The 26,240-nt window shown below is 40.9% G+C and overlaps 1 protein-coding gene across 5 annotated transcripts in view; it reads right to left on the bottom strand.

Moving 5' to 3' along the window:
- The window catches only part of LOC112458587 (ecdysone-induced protein 74EF), a 187,510-nt gene that overhangs the window by 75,144 nt on the left and 86,126 nt on the right, over positions 1 to 26,240 (bottom strand). The window lies entirely within an intron of this gene.

Consider the following 26,240-nt stretch of genomic DNA (forward strand, 5'->3'; position numbering starts at 1 on the left):
GAGTGTATCGCGGCCACGTGTGTCCATGTGCGAAGCTAGCAGCGGCTTGCATGTAACGCGTCTCGGCCGGCGACTTGGAAAGGGGAAGTAGTCGTCGACGAGCGCGAGGATGAGGAGAAAGGACGCGGAGGAGGAGGAGGAAGAAAGAAGGGTGGACGAAGAAGGTGGACAGAGCAGGCGAGGCGGGAGGAGGGAGGTCACGGAAGGGAGGGAAGAGGCAGGACGCGGACAGACGGACGGACGGGAGGTGCAGCGAACTCTCCCAAGGCCTGCGTACCCCCACCGTGCGTGCAACTGCAACTGCAACTCTCGCGAACCGCCGCGCCGTGCCGCGCCGCGAGTCAAGCCGGGAGAGATAGCTCTAGACCTGGTGCAACACGCGAGTAAGGATACACAGCAAGAGCGGACAAAGAGAGGCGAGCCCGGAAAGGATCGGCGTGATGGCGAGGAAGAAACCAACTAGAGACTGGAGCGGAGTAGAGCAAAGCGAAGTTTATTAGCACGCTCTCTGACGCTACGAAAAGGAAAGTATAAAGAGAAGGCGAAAATCCATCGCATCGGGGATCACTGGAGATTTCTCACCTCCGAGTCGAAAATAAAATAAAATGATATGTAGATCAAAGAGTTTATCTCACTCTCTAGTATCGCATTGAGACGTGAGAAATATTATGATCCTTTGCTGGTGTACCATAGCAGGATGAGGTACGCCCACAGGCGTCGTAATCAGCTTTAGCTACGTCGACGGTATCGACTTTTGAAAACAAAAAGACGGTCGCAAGAATGTCAAGAAGTTGCTTTACGAAACTTACGTCGCGTAACTTATTTACGGCCCAAAAAGTGTGGGCAATACTTTTATTTTAGAGTCTCTCTCGCACACTTTTGTGACTCATGTGAAATAAATGAATTTCGAACTTACTACAAGTAATTTGAGAGAAATCTGCGTTGTCTCTCGTTATTCAAACAACGTGAAATTTTTGCGACCGTTGTTCACAAACATTTTCATTCGAAATTCGTACGGCGCGGTCGTTACCTCGCTGACCTACCGCACGTCCGTCTCCGCTATTATTTCCGTCCAACTGTCTTTTAACTCTTAACTATTTGCATCATTCACGTTCAAAGTCCAAGGTGACCGAAAACTGGCACTCGTCAGGAAAACGCAAGCGTTGACGCGATGCGACAGACCTGAGATGAATGACATTTTCTGTCACGAGCGAGAATAAGCACAAAGAGCAAAGATAAAATTTACTACCCCGTACTTTCATTATTGTAATAAAATAAAACCCCTTCAAAATGACAATTGTATTCAACAAAAAATAGTTAAAAGATAAATGAAAAGATAAATTAAAACAAAAAAGAAAGTAAAGCAAAATGCAGAGTTACAGTGACGTAAGTTGTAAATTATGAAGATCTTGAAATTTTTTGCTCGCCTCATAGAAAAAGCGTGAAGGTGCTCGAGAGGGAAAGAAGAAAAAAAATACAGAAAGAAAGAAAACTTTCTTCTTTTCGTTTAAAAGCAAAAGTTATGCTTCATTTGTGTCAGGCCGGTCGTATACCCGCGGACACACGGGGGCGATTAAAAGTGAATCAGGTTTTATTTCCTGCTCCGAGCTCCCATTACCTCGGCACGGCGCGTTCGACCGACTCCGCGTATTATTATTTACTCGAGAAGAGGTGTGCACGCCCGATACGACGACAGGAGAGGCCTGACGCCTCGTCCGTAAGCGAAACCGATTATCTTGCGCCGTGTTCTGGGTCGATTGTTAACCGCGAATACGAACGATCGGACGAGTCGCGCGCGCGCGCAAGCGATACCACGCGCTTATCGCGCGATATTAGGAAGTTCTGGTGCGATATATATGTCGTAAATATCCCGTCACGAGAGATTCGCTAAACAACCGGAGATTGTCATAATAACTTTCCTCGAGGCTTGTACATTGTCGTTCGCTACATGCGCGAATCGACGCATTATCCGGGACGATACTGGTAATACGCCTCTTGGTAATACGTGGACACCTCGAGACAACTCGGTGCCTTTCGCGCGACAACTCTTTCCTTTTCCAACGTCGTTAAATTTAAGCTGCTAATATGCTGTTTTGCGGCGGGTGTTAAGGTATTTGTCCACTATTAAAACGTACGCGAAGGCTTTCATAATTTTTCTTGTTTGTCTTGACATCGATCATTTTGATTAATTGAACGCGAACATTATTGCGACAATATTCTTTACTATTTTCCACGAACCGGGTTTACTTGCGGAAAACATTGAAATGATGCAATCTCCTTCATAATCTTTTCTTATCGTTTAATTTTACATTGACTTAAATCCATTCACTTTAATTATTTGTCGCCAAATGCAGCAACGCGACGGTTTATCCGTTATTAATCACACTTTTATTGTTCTGTACGTGATTGCATATTGAATCGCCTCATGGAAAGCGTCGATACGAAGATTGAAAAATACATTGTTAAGATTTATTACATATGTATCTCGTTTAATTATATCGTCGATCTATCTTAATTGATTCAAAGATAAATGTAACGAGTAAATTTTCACATTTTCCATCATTCCTCACCTCATTAAACCGGCCAAAGTAGCACATCGGCGAACGCGAGGTGGCGGCGGATCTATGCGAATCGCGCGGATCGAAAGTGAGATCGAGATCGTGCTCGCTGCGCGTATCGGTCCGCCGATTCTCGCGTGCGTCGCGTGCATACGTGTATGCGTGTGCGTTTCCTCCGCTTAAGGAGATAGTGCCAAGTAGATACGCGGTCCAGCCGCGCGAGACTACCTCCTCCTTCGTCCCTCAGTCGATGTTTTGGAGTTTGCGAGCCGCGCGGTATACCGCAGTTCCACACATACACGTGGTAGTCGCTAACACACACACACACGCACGTGCAGAACTGCATACGTGCAGGCGCGCGCTTCGCGCACGAGCGAGCGAACGAGCGAGCGAGCTCGTTTGCCACGCTAGCCCTGGCCTAGATAGGCTGACGCGAGTCGGGTTTGCATCGTTGCATCGCCTTAAGCCCGTCTCACGCACCGATCTATCGTTGTCTACCTTCGTTATTCCCCCAGTTCCCTCCTCCCTGCATTTCCACACGTACCCGGTTATCGATCGGCGCGCTCGAGCGTGAAAATCCGACGGAATCGATTTTCCAATTTCAATGAAATCTTAAGCTACCGAAAGCCTAATTTATTTAAATGCGCGCATGAGATTCTGTTCTGTGAATGAATAAATAGGGGGTAGATCCCTGCTACTTCGCGACGACCGCTATACATCGTCGGATTATAAGCGGATTTGTCTCCTACAATATTTCTTACGATGTTTCTTTTCGCTTAGCGATGTACAATTTTGTACTGCGGCAGCGCATGTTTAGGGCAGCTGCATTTCCCTTAAGGGAAGCTCTTATTCCCTACTTTGGTAATGTCAGCAAATCGGATTTGCATTCTATCACCATCTTCAGCACACGCACCGACCTATCATCGAGCCATCATCTTCTTGCTCGATTCGAGAAGACACGAAGATGATCGCCCGTGATTGATATTTTCAGCGAAAAGTGCAATTCGAAATGCACGACCGGCGAGGCTCGAAATGTATAGAAGGCGCAACGAAGGGCGGAAACCCTGAGCAAGAATGTAGCGACGAAGGCATTCAGTTTGGCGGGAGCACAGCTTATAATTTTGCTCGGATCATCATTTATCGTTTCTTTTTAGCTCCCTTCGTCCGATAACGAAGACGGATCTCTCTTCTTTCGCGGTTCACGCCATCTGCTTTTATCATGTGACGTAATCCATGAAAAAAAAATGTACCACTGAAGCGACAAACAAGTTAGATAAAAGTTAGATAAAAGCAATATTCCCCAAATACTGATTTCTTAGTACATCTAAAAACAATTTTCCGAACTCTTAGGAAACTTATCGTCATGCTTGGGAATTCGCATGAAATATTTTTTTAGTTAAACTACAAATTACATTTTGCCGAAAAATAGCTTCACTCGTGATTAACCGAGAAGAGGATTTTATTATCTATTTATATTTCTCGAAATTTACGTTGGTAAATCAATTTTAATGTCAAATTTTATTTTATATATCTTAATTTAGGACGCTCTGTATAATCTCGTGTTTCTCCTCACTTATCTTATTTGAAATGTTATTAATATAATTATCCATGCGATTAATTCCATTGTTGAGTATGTCAGATTGCACTTTCACTTATCTGACGGAATCATCTGAGATTAAGAATATAACGTATACGTGTGCTCTTGCCGCGGTGTGAGCGATCATTCTTGAAGTAATACAGCATTCCTCTCACCCCCTCCCCTCCGCCGACGGCTTTTTAAAAATGTCGAATACGTAAATGTAGAAAATGAGCCTGAAAGATGAGTACAGTTTTACACCACGGGCACAAACGATTGCATTTACGATCCTAGGGTACGGCAAATTTCTGGCACGCACGCCAACTTCCTTCCCTAAGGCGCTCCATTGGATATAGCAACGTATCCGTCAACGTATGTTGAACAAACAAGAAGACGGATAGGCCGGGATGGAGCGATACACGCTTCAGGTGTGTTACCGCCGTAACCCCGATTCCCCCTTCCCCTCACCCCCCGGCGGTTAACAACGGTGACGTTACGCCATTTCACCGCAGGATCGCCACCAGGGTCCATTTTCGCATCCGTACATTTTTTTATCGCTATACGCGCCGCGCGGGATTGCGGCCGAAAGTGCAGTGGCCGAATTTATGACGTTACGTCGCGTATGCATCGCCGCCGGCGCGATGTAACATTTATCTGCGGGCGGACGTTGGGACGGGATTTCGAACGTTATTTTAAACTGCGAGCGCGAATTGGGTCGTACGGCGCGGTCATCGAATCGTAATCGCCATTTTCCTCGCAATATCCCGCATATTTTATGAAGTAATCGCGATTTGCCTGCAAGTTTACGCAGCTTCGAGATAGGACTCGTATCGCGTCTCGATAAAACGAACACGCAGGCACCGCGCGACTTTCGCCATTGCACCGGGCGCACTGGGGATTTAATTAATACGATTTATTGTTGAATCATTGTAATATATTTCTTCTAATTGCTCCAGTAAAAGTAAACCGGAATCGATTATGTTATGAATAAAAAATATTGTCGCCTTTATAGCCGTTCTAAAAATACATATATTTTTCATTTTTATAAGAAACCTTTATGGAAGTGTGCTGAAACGTACAGTGACATATCTTTTTGTAAAAAGATATCGATATATCGACATCGGAAATATTCGGTCGAATAATTCCCTCTGTGACTACTTCAAAACTGCACAAAATGCTATTTTCATTCTATTTTTATAAAACTTATTGTTAGTTGCCGTATTTTCGTTAATGTATATAATAACGCTCTTTTTATAACAAAGTATGATATAAAATAGAAATTTTAATTATACGAAATCCGATAATTCCTAATTGACCGTAAAGGACTACGTAATTATGTCTCGACGATCTTTTTTTTTTTTTTGCGCAATTCCACGTTTAACTATTACAAATCGGAATCAGGACAATCTCGAGCCTCGCGACAAGTGCAAGCCTCGAACCGCCGGATTCGGCTGCGCGGTTTCGACGGTTTCGCGCCAATCGTTCTCGCGCGTCACGAGCAGCGCAGCCACACGAGAACGGTGCATCGACGGCGATGCGTCGCCCGGCGCATGCGCTGCTCGGCCGATGCACGTGGTAAATGCAAGTATGTCAAGGCGCGACCTGAATTTTCCTACTCTCGGTGCCCTCTCCCCCCCCGCGCCACTCCCCCCGCCCCCCCCCTCCTTCTCTTCCCATTACATCGCGCTTACTCGATGCAACTACTTCTCTTCCATCCCCGCGCGGCACACCGCATCCCTCCCCCTACTACCCGCGTCCATCGACTGGCGTGCGTGTGCATCTACCTGCGCCCTCGAGAACAGCACGCGCGCACGCACGTACCGTACACACAGGCGCGCGTGATACAGCAGTCAGCGTGCAATGAGCGTGTGTACCAGTGTACCTGACACGTTCTCTCCGAGAACGTAAAAATAGCGAGAGCTCTCGTATCGAAAGCGATTCCTTATCCTCGTCAAGACCCCTTCCGCCGAGCGGATTTTTCTCCGTCGCTTTTATCGTCGCGCGGAAAAGGGAAACGCCGCGTCCCGTCGATCGGTCTCGATCGATCGGACGCGTGGAAGACGCGACGAAATCGAGAAAGCCCCATTCTCCCCGAGAAACGGAAGGAATGTCACACTTCTCTTTTTCTTTCCCGACATCGAACAAAGCCCCCGCGTCGTTTCGCTTTTCGCGCACGTTCTTATCAACGTCGTTCTTGACGTCTGGAAGGAAATAAAGGTCTAGTGTCGACCGAGAACTCCAATTCTATCCCGGTCATCCTTATTATTGTTATCGGAATTGACCCGCGCAATTTTAACGAGATCGTCACATTGCCGATATATCTGTGAATTAAATCATAAATCTCGATACTAACGGATCCGCGGTTGCACATGTCAAATAAATTTCGTACAAATTCGCGTCGCGAGATTTATGTCATGTATCAAGATTATATTTATGTTCAAGGCGATTTCCGTCTCCGAGAAAGACATTTAAAAAATTGCATCCTCTTATCATCGTGTACACCACATAGATTCCTTTGTAACGAGTAAAATTTATCTTGAAAGCACGATAATGCTAAGGAGGTCGCGCAAAAAAGGCCAGAGATAGATATCTGCACGATACGCGGATACGAAGTCAAGATTACGTCATTCCTCGGTATATTATTTTTACATACTTCCTGATTGTCCGTAATACCTCGGGCAACGTATTTAAAACGCACGACGTCATTACGTCCTCCTTTGATTGATGCACCCCGAGGCAGCTGCTCCTAAGCTTACGCGCGTATGTGTGTGTGTGTGTGTGCGCGCGCCCGCGCGTGTACATGAATGACTTCGAGATGTGTGCGCGCGACGCTTATGCGTTGCGTGTGGGTGGCCCTTACGTACGTACAAGTGTTCTTACGTGCGTGTACTTGTTTTGCGTACGCGGCTGACGCCTTTACGAGCGCGGCTGACACTTTTACGACCGTACCGTCGCGGTGCAACGTACGATTAGGAGTTAATTGAACGACGCCTCGCGTGATTCTGCCCTCCCCCACGTCCCCGAGCCGTTTGCTCTCCTCCCCCCTCCCCCCTCGTCCGACCGAGCCTGTGACGGATTTCGACAAAGTTGGAAGAACAACGAGAAACGCATCATGCGGGAGATAAGACATTATCGTTCCGGGCGTCCCGGCCGGTGTATATCGACGCGCTCGCACATAAATCATCCAGGCGCGAACGTTACGTGAACGTTTTGCGTGGAAACGCGTAAACACGGCGCGCAATCGTCGAAATGTGGGCGCAAATTGCCGCGGGATCGAGACGGGAGTTCAGTACCGCGCGTCGCGCGCCGCGCAAATATGACATCAAGGAAAATTGCATCGCTACTCATTTTTTTCCCTCATTTTGTGCACTTTAATTATGCGATCCGTGCGACGCGCCGCATTTATACACATCGTATATTTCTATGTTATTATAGAAACGAATAAATTGATTACGCCACTTGTAATTTACAAAATGATAGGCAAAAAAGCTACAGAGAAATAAAAAGAAAAAAAAACTGTTTTCAATTTATAATTATACCGTGCGGAATAATTGTGTCGCTCACAATCATCAAAATTATTTAAACTATGATAGTACAAGTGTCCCCCTATAAAGATATTGTTAATTTCACGGTGATTAGTTTGCCAGAGTCACACAAATAATCGCATGTTGTCACGATCACGTAATGAATACGCATGACCACTAAATTACGCCACTATTATGCAACAACTCGCATTGGATGCTTGCGGAATTAAAGCTACTAAAAAAACGAATTAATGAGATGAATGATATATGCTGATGATTGTACACATGTCTCACTTTCTTAAATTCGTTTTCCTTCTATAGCGAGAAATTTGCCGAGGATTATGGCATTTTTCTCTCAGATAAATTGAAATATAAATCTTACTTCATTTTAAAGATTTTTCCTAATTAGAAAGATAATGTTTAAATATAACCAGATAACAAAAAGAATTCCTATAATGGATACAACAACAATTCATATAATGGAAATTGTTCAATTTCATTTCAGAATCTAACATTATAAAAATATAATATTTTGTAATGTTATAATAATGTATTAATAAGCTAATAATTAAATAAAAAATTTATTTTTACGATAGTTGATATGTATCCATTACTCATTGTACTAAGTACTTCTTATATTAAAACATTTAATACAAGAATATGGCTGTATTCAATTAGGTGTCTTCAAACAAATCTACTATTGCGGCTTCATCAATATTTTTTTGAATCGTTCAATCTTGTTCCGTATTTCCAGCCTACCAAGAGTGTTTGAGCAGTCGTTTATGATAAAATAAAACATAGGAATTCCCCCGACGTTCTCTCCCTTGTTACTGACAAGCGAGGTCACTCCCGATCCACTCGCACCCCTATCGAACGATGAAGTCCTCCGAGTTTCGACCGGTGAAGAGAGGGTGCGTGCACGCGACATTTTTTCCCCCCATTAGGCGTGGTTAGGTTCGACAGGCGTACGAAGCTTTCGCTTCGGGGGGGTAATGTCGCCGGTGATCGAAGATACATCGATTTAGAAAACGTGTAGGTGGGCGCTGACCTACCCCTACCCCCCCGTCTTCGTCCCCGGGACGTCCTTCCAGGCGTGTCCTACCCCAACCCAGACATCCGTTTCGCCAACAAACAGCCTCCTCCCCTCCGACATGGAGCGACACGAGTAGTCCTGCAAGGATCTTTTTCTCTCTTCCTTTCTATCTTTCCTTTCCTGCCCCCCTCCTCCTGTCCCCGCCCTTCATAGACTCTCCGAAGTGTATCCTTTTGCCAGGGCAGCACGCGAACCCTCATCATCAGGAGCGGTGTCCTATCGAGGCCAACCCCGCAAAAAATAAGATCCAAAGCCAACAACAGTCGTCCTCCTTGCCTTCCTCTGCCCGCTCTCCCGCCACTACCTGCCTCCTTGCTTGCCCCCGTTCCTAAAACTTCGAGGCATGGAAGAAGACGAAGTCGAGGAGACACGATCCGGACAAGAATCCGACCCGACACCTGCTAAGAGAAGTCCTTGCACGTCCCTCATGTCGTATTCCTTCCATCTCCATCACCACGACTACCACTATTACCACCCCGATGGGAAAACGGAGAAAAAAGCATGATTTACAAGAGTCGCACAAGAATCGCGTGTTGCAAAAAAAAAATCGAGCCTTTTTCACTGAAGATCAGTATCTGTATCTTATCTTAATTATATCGTATTAGTTTACATCTTTTATTAACTCCTAAAATACCCTATAAATAATACTTTAATATTAATGATATTAGTAAGAAAAATTGTATATATAATTTTGTTGATATTAATTTCATTAACTATAGAGTTGCTAAACGTCTTCTTTTGGATAACTTAATCTTCTATTCGCATATGCGTTCCGTACACATTTATGTTTATGCGTTCTACTTCATTTAAAAATGCAACCACATATTGTGTTAAGGAATTATAATAATAAATATAATTTTAAACATTATAATTCTTTTAGATTCGTTTATTATTCTAAGGCAAACGTAACGATTTCGTTGACAGCTATATTTTCAGAAACCAAAATTCTTAAATAAAAACTTACTTAAGTTTCTCGTAAGGTATTTATCTATTAAAAACTGCAGTTATACTTCAGAGTTTGAAAGAAACATTTTCGATTAAAATTATTCTTGATTTCGCAACGCGATAAATTAATTCTTTCCTAACAGTTTCCTCTCTCGAAGAGCAAAAGAACGAAGTGTTCCAAGAATCTGAAATTTATTTTCATTAAGTTGAAATTTATCTCACGCGACGAAGAGCATCTCGGCTGTCGAGCATTCGGAAACGTTTTATCGATCGTTCCGGGAAATTCGCCTACGGTGATTCGTCGAAGATACTATTACACTCCACGGGTTAATTAATGAATAAAATGCGGCAAAAAGTGTGATCTTCCGGAAAAAGCATTTCGCGAGAATCGATTTGTTCAAGGCCGACGATAACAATAGGACAAGTGTGACGTCGCAATAATTTCCAATAATAAAATCAACAGGCGTCAATCTTTTGCGAATGTTAATTCTACGATCATTAATTTAACATATTATTCAACATTTCAAAATGTGACGTTCAAAAAGTTAATAAATAATATATGAAGTGCATCAACGCGCATATTCAAGTGTCAATCGTGCTTCCTTACAATTACAGATCACTGATTAATCTTGGAGATCACTCATCTTGGAGATGAGTTAGGGTGAGCAACAAAGTGAGGGATCTACGATGTCCTAAAACTCGCGCCCTTTTTGCCGGAGCAAAGATCCGCCTCGATGTGAGAGGAGCCTAATCCGTCATTATAACACCGCCTCGGAGTTTTCCGAGATTTTTCTAGCATCGGTGAACCCTCCCGATGCGCGATGAGGGCCGTGTTCGGCTAATTGGCACGGAGCTCTCTGACGCAATTCCATGGAAGAGGGGCCGAGGACGGGCGCGTAGGGGCGGATTGTCGAGGGTCAGGGTCCCGGCCCCGCCGCCCTCTCTCGCTCGCTTGTCGTGCGGGAACCGGACGGAGCTCCTTTTCTCTCTATCTCTCTTCCTCTTTCCTCGTTCATGTTCATTCTCCTCCATTTTCTCTTCCTCTCTCTTTCGTCGCCGTTTAGCGCTGCGCACATATATCCTCACAAATGCGCGGGACGGGACGTCTCTACTACATCGCGAGCTTCGCAAGCGGGCGCTGTAATTTCGTCGGAGGATTCACGAAGATCCGGATCGACGTTACAGGCCGGCCTATCCCGAGTTATCCTTCCTGCTGAGTGCACGCAGTCGTCAGTCGAGTAACACTTGACGCAACCAACAAGATCCGCCGGTGTGACCAGCTACTTGCCGCATCTCTGTCACATATAGAATACTCGCGAATCTCCTACGTTTCATTACCTTCTTCGTAACGGAATATAAATAAAATTGTAAACCGCTATCCGCAAATTATCTTCGCGCCTTGGAATGTAGAATAATCAGTTGTATATTTTGAATAGTAATCTTGAGAATAATCCTACTTATGCGGAAGATTCCAGAACAAATCTCGTCATATTTGCGTAGTTTCACGTAAATAATAAAAATGTGAAGGCAGAACGATAGAAATATTCCACTGCTAAACATAGCGCGCGCGTTACATTCGTAGCCTCAATAACGGCCGGCCCTTATCTGACACTATCCGTTCGCGTTTTTTTTCCCGAGTTATTTGGACCGTGCTTTTTTAATCGTTCCGCTAACTCCGCGCGCGCGCACGTCCGCCTCTTTCCTCTTTCTGGTACTTTCTGTGAGCGATAATGGCCGTGGCACCTATCTGCAGGTCGAAGGTCAGTCCTCCGCGCGATGCACTTTATATATCCGCGGAGATACGTACGAGGCGACCGACAACCGAGAACGTCCGAAATCGGCGCTAGACAAGCGAACTCGCACGTTTTTCTCGGCGAAACGGTGGGAAAACAGAGAACGAGATTCGGAAACGTTTACTTAGATCCCGGAATCGTAGTTGTCGTTACGCGAAATGTCGTAGGCGTGGCGAAAAATGAAAATAAACCTCCGCGATAACGAACGATAAAGCCCATCATCTCGAAGCCGATAACGGACGCAAACAGGAAGTATGACAGAATAAGAATCTTCCGAAAAACAAGCACCCGCCCCGGAGTTTATCTCCGTATTACTGCGATAAGATGTCGCAATTTAGGTCTCGATATAGTGCCAAAAACGTACAGAGAGGAAAAAATTCTTTTTTGACAAAGTAAATACTTTTTTATTAGCATATCGCTCGCATATTTGTCGACGAATTCCCGTCTATGATGTGCGATTGGCGCTGTAACTTTATTGAATCGATATTATTATTTTGAGATACCGTATCGAATTTACGAGGTTTCTTTTTCTCTGTTGGATTTTATTGTGTTGGAAGAGCGTATTGAATTTTTGATTTATTATTTAAGTTTCGACAATATGCCTACATATGCCGACAGCTATGACCGATATAAACAATTTAAAATATTTAAAGATGAAAATATTTAAGGCATGAAAATATTTAAAGATTTTTTTCACATCGGTCGATTTGGCGTGACATATTAACTGTCGTTTTGTAACATTGATTACAGCGACGTCCATAATTACTTTGATTTAATATGACATAATCGAGCCGAAAATACAACTTTAATATTTGCATACGAATCTGCCAGTTACGCATGCAACTTCTTTTCGGCGTAAAGCAACAGAATTAAATGGAAAGTCTGTATAAACTTTAAAACAAAATATAATAAATGCAAAATATTAATTGTACAGTGTACAGATTTATTTAAAATTATATGGATCGAGTGTATGTCTTATGCACCTAGCCTGAGAATTTAAGATGCGCTTATCGGATGTGTGACAGACTTCGGTCACGTCGCAATTACATCTGATGTACAGTATCGCAGCTTTTTATCGATAACTCGGCGTGCAAGTACGCCACGTTCATCGTCGATAATCCCAATAAAACATTTTCATCGAGAAGCTCGCGAGCGAAACGAACAAATCGAGAGAAGTACCTATATCGCAAGAGAGTTATTGGCGTTCACTTCCTAATCAACGCCATATTTATAAATATACAAATAATCGAGAGGAAATTCTCAATCTTCCCGAATCTCACGACTAACCGCGAAAAAAACTTAAAACAAGCCTTCAATCAACTCTCACGCGATACCAATTTATTTATCTTCTACAGGTCGTTATAAAATATCAATTGTGGTGGAAAAGGATTGTATTCTTCATTGTATAAGATCTTGTTTCCAAGATATTAAATTTTCTTTTATTTCAGTCTCTAGAGAATTTGTTATTTTGCAATGGAAATTATTGAATATATTGCAATATTGCAATATTCTATTCACAATTACAACTTTATAATATAGATAACGTAACGGAAATTTCTATTTCAATAATAGGTGTGAACATATATAAAATGCAGCTCGTTTCCTTTTTTTTTTTTTATAATGCTAAGAGCAATCAATTAATTTTTCCATAGGTGTGAAACGGACAATTGCGAAAATCGAGTTTGTCGAACCCGAGCCGATGTCGACCACCTAAGAACACGTGGTGTCATCTTTAGATACGAAACTGCGATAAGCCGCTCGCGAGTTTGCGACAATCGCACGTGCATCGATGCATATATGCATACCAGCGCCCGTGCCGCAAACGCGACGCGAAGAATCCACGGAAGTTGCCAACAGAAACGCAACGTCCTGTTGCCCCCGACACAAATGCATAATCTCTTGCATAAAATGATTTTCTTTTTCAATTGCTAGATTCGTGTTCGATTCTAAGCAGAACGATGATCGAAGATGTCAGAGTCAAATAATGCTACAATAGAAAATACGCAAAGAAAAACTTTCCACAAACTCTATTTCTTTACTTATAGATCGTGATAATTAATAAGAAAGAGAGAGAAACATATTAAATTTGTAATTAAAATTAAATAAATTAAAATATTATTTAAATTTTAAATTATTATTTATTTGTGGAGATTTCTATAAATTATTTTATATATGCATTATATGAATGCAAGGAATAGCAAGTGATTAATTATTATCTTCCGGAAACTAAGGAACATTAGAAAAATTCTATTGCAAATATAGGTAAATAATAAATATAAAGGTTTGTCTTATTATAATTCACAAGAAATACATATATATGTATACCCCAATTTTAAAATCGTTATAGCGGAAAAATTTGTAATATTTAAAGTATATGTTTGCCAATTATAAACTTCAAATACTTTTTAAACAGCAAAGATTGGTATTGAAAAGATAAAAGTACATAAAGCATATTTCATACTGCAGAAGTCAAAATATTAGATTGATGTAAAAATGTTATCTCTTTTATCAAATTCCGTGTTAAATAAAGTTAGAAATTTAAAGTTCTTTGAAAAGAGAAGGCAATTTTGCTTTAATTTTGCTGAATTTTGTTTTCATTTTTACTTGACAAATGTGACATATCTTTTGCACCAACCAAAATTTCTTTCTATTCATATACAATCCGTTACAATTGCGCATCTTTGTAAACACGATGAAATATTTCATAATCGGATCGCTGACTGATTCAGGAAGGGGCTGCATTTGAAGAGTACTATGATGATCGAACGCACTTTCCTGAATCATTTGTAGAAAGTTCATACTTAGCCGCGATGGAAAGTCGACAAAAAATGTAGAACAACACGCCGACGTGAAAGTCGATCTCCGTTGCTCGCATTAGATGCGTTTCGGCGAACGATGGAAAAAGTGCATAAATCGAAGCTACCGATAAAATATCTATAACAAGTTTTAATATATCAATGTTTGTCATTGTTATCCGTTTGAAGTATCCACTATAATCCACTATATAATAAATCTTCCATTTTAACACGCTACTGGATTATTATTTAAAATTGGATTCTCGAGAGTTGCGCCGAGTTTCTTAACCAAATTTCCGGCGAGAAAAATTATGTTCGCAATTTCTCGAGGAATATACGTGCAATTTCTGACACACCCGCGCGTTTTTCATGAACATGTGGCCGAGGTCTGTTCGTTTACGCGCGACGTGCACGACAAACGAGGAGGTCCTTTGCCAGCCGAAGGACGTGGCCCTGAAATTTAGGGGTTGTTTCCAGGCGGTTTGCGAACCGCCTGGCGTTTCTATCGGTCGGAGAGGGTTGGTTAGTCCGAAGGGTGGTATGGTGTGTGGCAGACAGGGCGTGGTCGTCCTTGAACGTATACCTATAGAACTACGAAGTGACCCTCTGCCTCTCTCTCTCTCTCTCTCTCTCTCTCTCGCTATGTCTTCTTTCCTTTTCATCCCTTCGACCTTCCAGATCTGTCGATCTTTTTCTCCCTCATTCTCCTCATCGCTCTCGCACCCTCACTTTCCTATCCCCGTTTCTATCCACTTCCCACCCTTCATTTGCTTTGCGCACAGGCCACGAAACGGTTACCTCGCGATGTCCTTTTGATTGTAGGTTCATTGAGACAGCCACGCATTCGGCGAGTCATTTGCATGAATTATTTTTCATTGTCCTCGACAATTTTCCGCCAAGAGTAGATAAGTGAACAAATAGAGACCAGCATTTGACATTTTGTCAAGTAAACGATTACAGCTGCGCAAAAATAGGAGAGTAAATACAGGCAAGTCCATAATTTGTACGGCTCGCTATAAACGCGCTACAATTTTTCACTAAAAGTTAACGTTGCAAACTGCAAACTGCAGGTAATGCACATAGAAGGATCTAAAATCGAATTTAAGTTGAAGATTATAAATTACAGTGTTTCCATGGTAAGCGCTTGTACCCCGAATCCTTCGTGAATCGGGCGAGATACATATGCAGAAACTTGACGAAGCGAAACAATGGCGAGACACCGTCATTTCGACCCTTCCACGCAATTTTAATTTTTCACTCGGCAATTACTCGCGTCGTTTTCGTGTAGCACGGTACAAAAACTCTGCGAAGTGTTGGTATAATTTCGTGCAGTAACTAAAGTAGAAATTATTTAGCGCGCATGTATGTTCACATATTGATTCTATATTTATCACATTATTCTATATTTATCACATTATTCTGCGTTTGAGCCTAAATTATAAATTACAATATACGTTTATTTAAAAAATTAAGAAATATAATTAATGCATTTCTGAGATATGTAATTATCAGAGAATTTGGAGATCCTTAAAATATTATTGTTTAACAGGCGCGTGGAGCTTAGCGTTTAATTATAATTAGGCTTATCGCAATTGTATCATGAAACATCTATTTCATTATCTCTCTCTCATGTCCTCGACGGGCATTTAAGCGGCAACAAAACGTATTATTTCACCCCTGTCAGTGTCTCCCCCTTATTTCCTCATCAATGTTGCCGTCCTAGGCTGTTAAGGTAGGTTAGGCAGGGTGTCTTCCACGACGTTGCTTTGTCATAGTCGGGACTTCAATTTAATAGGACATCGACAATTATTCAGTTTCAAACTTTACGAACATCGACGCCGATCGATACTTTTCAGCCGTATACATTTTACATACGAAGCATAGGTAATGATAATCGAGTAAAAAACTCCTGAAGCAATAAATTAATGAGAACCGATATAAATACTTAATATATACCTATCATTAAAGCACGCACGATAGCCCAAATCGCTTGCAAAAAAAAAGCGAAAAACTTGTCTATTCAGCGTCACATGTCTCGACAGATATCTAGCTAATATGAATGTCTAACAGCATTAACAAAGAGTGTCTGAATTTCGGTACTATTGCTATCAATATATATCAATAATGCCTCAATACTATATTAATGTTTCGCAATCGAATCATCGATGCTTTAATGCCATTGATGCACCGTAAGCTGACGTCAGCGTAAATTGGGATGTTCAGTATTTCATTATCGCAACGTATTTATCGAACAATCGGATTTCTCGCACTACAGCGACTAGCCTCGGCTTTGAATTTTACATGAAGTTACGTCCGTTCGGCCGAACACCGCTTGATTTACCGCAAGCCGACACTCTCAGTTAGGCGAGTCGTGTCCAATTAATTGAGCGATCGATCGAGTGAATATACGCGTAGCAAGAGGAAAGACAGAGACTGGCAGAAAATATTTTTTTCATCGTGTTTATATCGCTCTGTGATTAATTATAGAAAAAATATTGGATAAATTGAAAATATCAGAGTTTCTACAATATTATTTTAAAAATATCGATGTCTTATTGTTTCAAATTTAGCAGATAAGCACAAATACCTGCAAAACTTGACTCACGATAAGTGAACAATATATTAATAATAATTGTAATGTACGTAAGTATAATCCATCCAAAATAAATATTTCCAACGTTGGCAGATTAAAGCAGCGATAAAATATTGCACCAAGTACTATCATTTAATGTCTATAATATTAAAGACTGCATCAATACCATAAAAATTACATTTCTATTTCGGTCTGCACAATAGCGAACATGATATTGTGCAACATTAATTCAGTCTGGCTCTTATCGTTAACGAAAAAAGATCTGTGCAAAGTCTACATAAAATAACGCTTTTAATATTTCTTCAGATGATATTGCTTCACCAAAAATATTGGTTTATTAAGGTTCAAATCTTTTATAACATATTTTTCTGCTGTTTGTTGCCACTCGTTTTACCATCATTCTCTGTATCCTCTTTTTGTTTCTCTTTTTTGTCAAATATATATTTATAGTTACAACTAGTCAACTCTGAACTCGACTGCATCAGACAAGTTTACCTTTATCGCTTTGCAAAAAAAAAAGAACTGTGCCAATAGGAGACAAATGTGATATAATAATATTGAGTCGTTGGATGTTTTTTCGATATTGTTGACATAATATATTGCATCAATGACATTAATCGCGTACAGACCGCTTTTTTTAGAGCAACAAGTGAGGAGAAAGCTGCCAAATACAACAAGTAACAATAAAGATATGCGAAATACGACAACGGCTACGCCAATGATCCGCGTATCAAGACACAGCCCACGGAATTCGCCTGGAATTTTCGCGAGATGGAGAGACGGAGAGAACAGGAGCCTTCGTAGTCATGGCGACTCGGCAGTCGCCCGGCTGCTTCACTGGTTGATCGATCCACCACGGTCAAGGTCATCCACGAAACCACAAAGCGGTCGTTCTGCCGGCGGACACACCCCCGCAGACGGTGGCTCATCGCCGATCCTCGTTTATACGATTAGACATAATCGGGGCGAGGTAAGAGCCGGAGCTCTTCCCGGGATTTTTTTTTTTTCACAGAAGAAATGTCACCGTAGCACCGCAAATATGGAAAAAGAATTCGGATAATTTTCTTTCTCTTTCTGATGTGACAGAACCTCGTTAACTAGAGCTCTAAAAAAAGTAAACTTTACTATTCTTTTACTAATAAACGAACTTTGCTATAATTGTCATTTATTTTAGATTCGTGATTTTCGTTCAGAAAAATCAATATTTCATTAGAATGCTCTCGGCTACGTTTCACAAAGCGACACTTTTAGTTTCCAAAAAAGATAAAAATAATATTCTCTAAAGTAAAATAGACAATCCCAAACTAGTATAATTAAATTTTATAAGTATCGGCGTAATCATTATGATAAAACTAACTTTAGTTCCGTTTTATTAGTAACGTCGGGTTATATACGCGCGAAGAGTACAAAAGAATCATATTAATCAAACCGAATAAGTAACATTTATTTCGCCAGTCAATAATTAACCAAATTAAGAATTTAATCGACTGGGAATGATTATAATCGTGGCAATGATTATAATCGTCGTGACAAATCGTCACCGCGTTTCGACCAAGGATTCTGGTCATTCTAAAATTGACGTAATTTTAGATGCTTATGAATTGTTTGACAAAAAATATTTCTGTATCTTTACTTCTATCTTCACCATTTTCTTTTTGCGTATTAGATGAAAGTATACAGTTGACATCTGAAATTTTCGTTGAGTCGATTGACGTAAAGCGGATATAACATATAAATATATTGTCAAGTTTAAAAGACATATCGAAAAAAGATCGCATTTTATTGTTACTACGATGATGTTAACTTATTTTATATATTCTTCGAAATCTTTTTCGTAGCGACGACAATTTTATCGAACACCGTCATTTTTTATCGCCATAATTTTCGTCCATGAAGAAGATTAGTTTTAGAATCACAAAATGCGATCAATGAAAGCCTCAACCTCGATAAAAAAAATTTGAAGAAAATAACAGATACACTTTTGTAACTAGAGCGTAACGATATTTTCATCAAAACATCGTATATCGTATTACAGATTAATAACTAAATGTCACGCTCAATAACTAACTATATCGAATTAATATCAATATACAAAAGATGCCAAACATTTTTACAAACATCATAATATCATCACATCTTTGCCTCACGATGCTATTGATATCAAGCCATAAGCTTCTACAAAAGCTTCAATAAAATTTCGATATGTCTTCCATATACACATCCATCCCATTTGCCGATCGTGCTGTCACGTCTTGTCGTCTATCGCGACATAATGCGCAGAAACCGTAAACGAGCGGTATATTTACGATTCGCTCACGTCCGCCGTGAGAGACGTCACTTTCGCATCGCCGTCGATATTAGCCCATCTTCAACGATGCGGTGACGTAAATCAAGTACACGCGAAGAGCGCGAATATGTCAAGTATGCGGAGCCGGTACGCAGAGGATAACGTTGTCGTTATCGTCAATTTGCCACGAAAATTCGTCGTCGATTCGTCTCTCGCGTGTCTTCGCGCGAATTCCGACCAATTTATTAGCCATCGCGTCGGACTCGAGCGAAACGCGACTTACCGATTACATCACGTGCGTGAAGAGCTCACGTATCAGAAAAGGAAACGATGGCATGGCGAGCGATTATTGAAACTTGTGAGATGTTTTGTCTACTGCAACTTCGAATTTTCGACGTCGACAGCTATATCTCGCTGACAGAGTCGAGATTCGAGATATCCCGTTACCTTATTAGTCAGTGGATTGTCTTTGAGACGTCCGAAAACCTTGATTGATCATGCCCGATAACGAGAATGACAAACGACCTAATATTTTGCTTATTATCGTATTTTTTACTAAATTCGCAAAATATTTGCTCTAATCATTTCGATGGTCAGTTATATTGTCACGCATGACAAACATACAAAGATGAATTGTATAAATAATAATCTAAAGAAAGTTAGAAGGATATAAAAATAATAATAATCAAAATTAATAATCGCAAAGAAAGAATACAAGCAAAAATGTTCAATTATAAAAAAATAAATTATTTTAAAAAATAATATAAAATAAAAAATACATGAAGGACGCAAATTAATCTGTAAAAATATATATAATCGTAAAGCATATATGTTTGTGAATATATGACACAATAAAAAACTCCGAAAATTTAAAGAGAATAATCTAAAATATAAATAAAATACTTAAATAATAACTCATATAAGTTGTTAAATAATTAGAAATATAAATTTAAAACCAATTTTTAAACTCAATAATAGCGATTAAACTCTGAAATGTTCAAACGAAATCTACAACCAATACCGAAAGTGTTCTCCAATAAGGAATTGGTCGCCGCTAAGGGAAAAAAAAAGAATCGTGGACGCACGAATTCAGGATTAAGGACCTCGTGACTAATGACGCGTGACGCTCGCGAGCCAACAATGCGACCTTCATGGAACATTCTTTCTGGCGACCTTTGACCCCGCCGGCCATGGGGTGAAAACTTAAAGGCGCGTCTCGTGCGCCCCTCTCGTCTCCTGCCGCGGCAGTCAGACGCCGGCGATTCCGTATCGTTCTGATAATCGTTCGACGGCCCCCGAGAGGCGGCGAGACGGTGTCGCGGGGGTGGAGGCCGCGGCCATGACCTTGGGCGCGGGTCGGCGGGGTGACGGTTTATCGAGCGTCAGGACTTTCACTGTTCCCCACCCCCGTTCCCTGTTCTCCCTTTCGCCTTCAGGCGCCGCCACCACCGCCACCGCCACCCCCGCAGTCCCGTCGCACCCCATTCACGCAACTTTCTCTCCGGCGCGAGTCATAACGTCGAGCTCCCATCCCACCCCTTTCGCCGTTTGCACCCTGCCTCTGGCCGACTATCTGAAGGTGAGTCGTCTAGACGGTTTCCTTGCTATCACTTCCTTCTACTACTATCGACAACGATGGCTCTAAAGGAGAAAGAAAGCGAGAGAGAGAGAGAGAGAGAGAAAGAAAGAAATTCAAATCCTCTTATCCAAGTAGTTGTTCTAGCTCAGTTGCTAGAACTGGCATTGAAGGCATTTCTCCAACCCCGCTACTTCCTCAATCTTTAGATTACACAATTGCGAAGATAAAATATAATAAATAGATGAATTTCTTGAAAATTAATTACGAAGAACTCCAAAATTTCAGCAAAAAATAATAAAGTATCACGTAGAACAATATATTAAGTTAAGTGTCTCCTTCCATTTAATCTTACAAGACAATCGACTCGGAAATTTCCATGTATGGTCCTCTGGGAGATAAAAGAATTAAAAAACTTTTATAATATAAGTAAAGCATTTAGGTAAACCTTATTTTATATATAATTATAAATTAAATACTCAAGTTATTAATATCAAATGACATAGTCCGAGTGAAGGGTGGATAAATAAATAATGAAGGCAAAAGCGAAGTAAATTTCCCGAAAGCGGTTTTCTCCGACCCATTTTTCGAAGTACCTCTTAGAGTCGCGAAAGTCGCACGAAACTTCGCGTTTTCGCAACAACCTAATAATAAACGTATCAATTATTCAAGGCAAAGTAGACGCGGAGCGTACTGCGGGACTTCGTGCCAACCTCAAACGGAAGTGCTTGTCGAGCAGGGAAGTCTATCCCTCCCGTAAAAGTGATGGTACCGTTTCATGTCGGACCGTTGCGTATAATTTTTTCGATTAATACGTAAAGCGTCTCACAGGATACGCGAGGCGTGTGTATGCGTTTGTGGGTGTGTTATTTCCCCGATAAGACTCTTTCCCTCGTTTTACGATAATGGGGATCGGGGTGAGAGGAACTGAAGAGTCTAGACGAACTTCCCCACCCCCATCTTCCCCTCTTTCCCTCTCGCGCTCTTCAGCACTTCGTGCCGCGGTGAAAGTAAAACCCGGGCTCTGAAATAATGTCGTCTCGACGACCCGAAGATCCTCCGTCAACCTTCGAGGTCACCTTCCCCGAAGTCCCGGCAGGATCGATCAACGCCGAAGTACATCCACCCCGAGCACCGCCCGGACGACATCCTCTCTCCCGTAGTGTAGGCGACTTTTTTCCGACTCGCGATTTATCGCCCTCGCGGCGAGGATAAAACGGAAGTCGCGGAATTGATCGACTTCGGAAAGGGATTGTACCGAATTATCGAAACGGAACTTTTTCTTCGATCAAATATCGAAATGTCACGAGGATCTAAAGTGACAAAATAATAATTTCCTTTTCGTGATTTGATACACCGCCTTTGCGGTTCGAAATGCTCATTTTCATAAGTTTTCGCGATTCGACCTTCGTTTTTTTCAGCAAAGCAGCAGTCCGGAAAGTCGCGGGGTAGTGGTACGATCGATCTACCACGCACTCGACCCGGGCCAAATCCATCGATTTCCCCTCGAATCGGAACGAAAGTAATCGCAGCCTCGACCGGACACCGGCAGTTCTTCGCGCGCGGCCGGACAAATAAAAAAAAACAGCCTTTCTAATGTCCATTTCTATCAATGTAGATTAACTTTAATCTTGGTCCAACTTACTTTTTATCTTCTTCTAGTTTTAAGAATTAGAAAAAGATAAAAGGTAACTCAAACCGAGATTAAAGTTAATTTATATTGGTAAAAATGTGGACATGAGAGATAAATTTAGTAAACAGCGGAGAAGTAATACAATCTTGCAACTCCAGTTGCATCGCATATATGATTCAACGTTATCATAACAATGTCCTTTTATTTTATAATGTGTCTAATAATACTAAATATCAATTTAACTTGTATAAATTTTTTAGGCTTTCTTGCAAAAAGTTCTATCGAAGCTGAAGTTTTTATGATTCAAGAAATACATACATTCCCATAATTGTAATTTCATCTTTAAGATAAATAGCATGTGCTGCCAAAAGAAAAATATTTTTGAAAGATACTCCCTGTACTTCATCTTTTATTCCACTTTTCTAAGATTTCTTTTTAAATTGCTAATAGTCTGATTAGCAGCGACTTTAATCGTGACATTAAAATGATATTAAAAGTGACTGTGTGGCTCGAGTCTGTATCCCATTTTCTTTCAATTTCCAAAAGGTTGCCGGGAGGGGCGGGATAATCTCGGCAGGCGATTGCTCGATGTTCTCGTTATTCTCGACTCGATTTCGGTAGGCTTACGGTGTTTGACGGGTAATCCCGCGCGCAAAAACCGATCCCGAGGGTTGTTTTCCGCTCTCGAAGGTCGCGCTTCTCCCCCCCCCAAATTGATTTTTCGGTCGCTCAACCTCGCATATTCCACACGACGAATGGCCGAGTTTCAAATTGTTTTCTGGCAGTTCTCCGCTCCCCCCAACGTGCGTTTTGCCGGCATTATACTATTCCTTCCCACGGGAGGTAACCCGACAACCCCTACGATCGTCGACCCCGAAGAACACTCCGATATGCGCGCCCACGTAAAAACGCAATAGAGCTGTCTGACTTTGCTGACTATCCTTCTTTTTTACGATTTTTCTTTTTACAAATGTTTGCTTTGTCTTAAGATTTATTTAACCAATTTCGTTTGGAGTCGCGAAACGACCAAAAAATCTGTGCAAAAACTTCGAGATAAGACATCGCTCTCAAAATCTATTAAATCTCGAAAATTTCAAGAACATATTTTCGACATTTTATTGTCGTTATTCGACAGAATTCTCGAGGGAATTAATCACTTTATAACATAGAATTTCTACCTTTTCAAACAATCAAAATTTTTTCTTTAATTTTAATATTCTTCCCTTAAATATTCATAAAGAATATTCATGAAGAAGGTATTATGGAGCCGTATATTTTTTTTATTAAACTTCAGCTCACATATTTTGCAAGACGATAATTGATTTAGTTGAAATTTTGTCGCTAATACTGATAGCGATTAGCGTTAAATTGCAACGATTAAAGCTTATTATATTTTCGAGGGTCAATATATAAATTCATCGCCAAGGGATATGTCCTTTCCCTTCCCTGTAAAGGTTGCGCTCGCACTCGAATTCATCCCTTGAACCTCGAAAATCTATTTAAATCCTCGTAATCGATTATGACGCACCGATAGAAGTCGATCGAATAAAAGCTAAAGGAATTTCTCGTCGAGAAATTTGACGTATAATAATCACCATTAGAGACCAAAAGAAAAAGATAGAGAAAAACGACAAGACAAGATAATATGGAGATAATCGTCGTACGACGATGACATAATTGACATAACAACAATTTCCCAGATACAAACAAATATTAATTAAAATATTTCTGCAAATTGAACTTTAAGATTATAAACAAATAATAAAACCTTACTTTTCTGTCAAATTTAAGTTGATTTCAATTCAGTGCAATTTCAAACTCAATACTGTAATATTCAAAAAGTTGCGATACATGATTATCTCATTTTCAAGTTGCCCCATCAGAACTAAATCAATTTCTTTATTAAAATATTTATCGTAAAATATTTTCTGATCAAATTGAGGTATTTTTTGCTTATTATATTGGATACAATCTCAAAATATAACGTCATATCATCATGTCTTGCACAGATTTATTTGCACAGATTTATTTCTACATAAAATTGTAGAAATATAACTTTTATGAATCCCTCAAATAATTTTATTATTTACTTATCTGTACGTCTTTGCCACTTTACCAAGATATCGACTAATCTACCGTAATCCATTTTTCATTCGCCGTATATTTATAGTTTACCGTACGTAAATGTCTACATCCAGAAAAAGAAATGGCTATTTATAAAACTTCGTCATTTCAGTACACGTAAGTCTACACATCGCTTGATATATAGCGCACCAGATAATAAGCCGGAGCAAGCTGACTACTAACTATCTCCTCGCGTTAATTCCCGAGCTCGAGATATGCTACGCAATCGCTCCCATCATTCGTGTTACGGGATGATCAGCTCACCCTTAATCGAGGACCGTATTCACGAAGCAAATTAAGGAGGGAGACGAAACTGCCAGAATCGATAACCAGAACGAAGGAGGATGTTATGAACGACTTGTGTAAGATAAAATCCAGTTAAAGAGCGAAATTTTTTCTATTTCCTGCAGACTGTCATAGATGTATTTCAACACTGAAGATCGATACAAAATTAATTTGAAGATGTACAGTTGTGGACTTTCCCTAAATTTTTGAACTTTTGAATTGTAAATCTAGCCAAGTGCCCTCAGACTCAGATAAACTGCGACGATAGAAAATGAATAGAGTTACGAAATCAGTTAAAGAGAAATATAGCTGGACTCAATTAAGGTTTATTGTCACTTTATTGTCTAGACTACAGTCGAGTAATGAGAATGTCTTTTTTTACAATCACAATAATAGCAATGAATAATCGCACAATAGCGATTATATGGATATAAAATAATACGTATCAATTGTATACCTAATCGTATAAGACGTCATAATATTATATCTTTTGCTTTATTGTATTTTTCGACGCAAGGATTGCGACACACGATAAATTTCAATTTAGTTGTCATCGTAAGGCCTTCTTCAAACTCTGAAATTTTAAATCTAATCAGGTGTTCGGATCTCATAATCGGGAAAAAAGGTGGGCTTGTTTATAAGGGTATCGGGAGATTATATTAGTAAACCGCGTTCAAGCCTTGAAATAAATCGAGGTCCAATGGTTGGTAAGGGTGTGTGAGGTGCCGAGAGAGCGAATCGATAAGGTCGTCCCAGGCGACCTTCGAGAACCCAGCCTGACAAGGGAGAGGAAAGGCAGAGTGGTGGAAGGTGTACAACCTCCGAAACTTAGGTTAAACTACGAGAACGATGATCGTCCTGTTTCCTACCAACGGTGGACATTCGTAAAAAATCCATGACCACTAATGGCAAAACTTGGACGACACCCCAATCAGCTATATCTCGCAAAAAGCAAGGGAGGAAAGTCCAAACGTGACCACAATGTGTGAGGTGAACTTCACCTCTGTGTGTGAGTTGAAGTTACGAAATTATCCCAAGCACACTGGAAGATGAGGGAGAAACGTTTATCTTGCGCGAGTTAATTTTTTTTCTTCTATTTTTTCTCTTTATATTTTTCCTTTTTTTTTTTATTAAAGCGAGTGCATACGCCCGCTTTTCTTTGTCCGGAATGTAGGTCACGAATTTTTTCTGCGCCATTACCTCTCGGCCAAAGCCCACCCTTGCTTCCCCATCATGGCCTACCTCACATACCAATCCCCTGCGCTCTCCCTCCTCCCTCTCTCTCTTTCTCCCTTGGGTTTGCGTACTGCCCATCGATCTCCCCGGTAACGACGCGAGCTAACTGACAGTCAAAATATAAACTTGAGAACATAGGAACCCTTCGTTGTTCTTTCGCTCCGGTACGCGCACTGTAATAACGAAGCTGTTAAAAATAACAATTTTCTTTAGAAAAAAATG

Source organism: Temnothorax curvispinosus, unplaced genomic scaffold, assembly GCF_003070985.1.
Source record: "Temnothorax curvispinosus isolate PA1 unplaced genomic scaffold, ASM307098v1 QBEX01009010.1, whole genome shotgun sequence".
NCBI lineage: Eukaryota > Metazoa > Arthropoda > Insecta > Hymenoptera > Formicidae > Temnothorax > Temnothorax curvispinosus.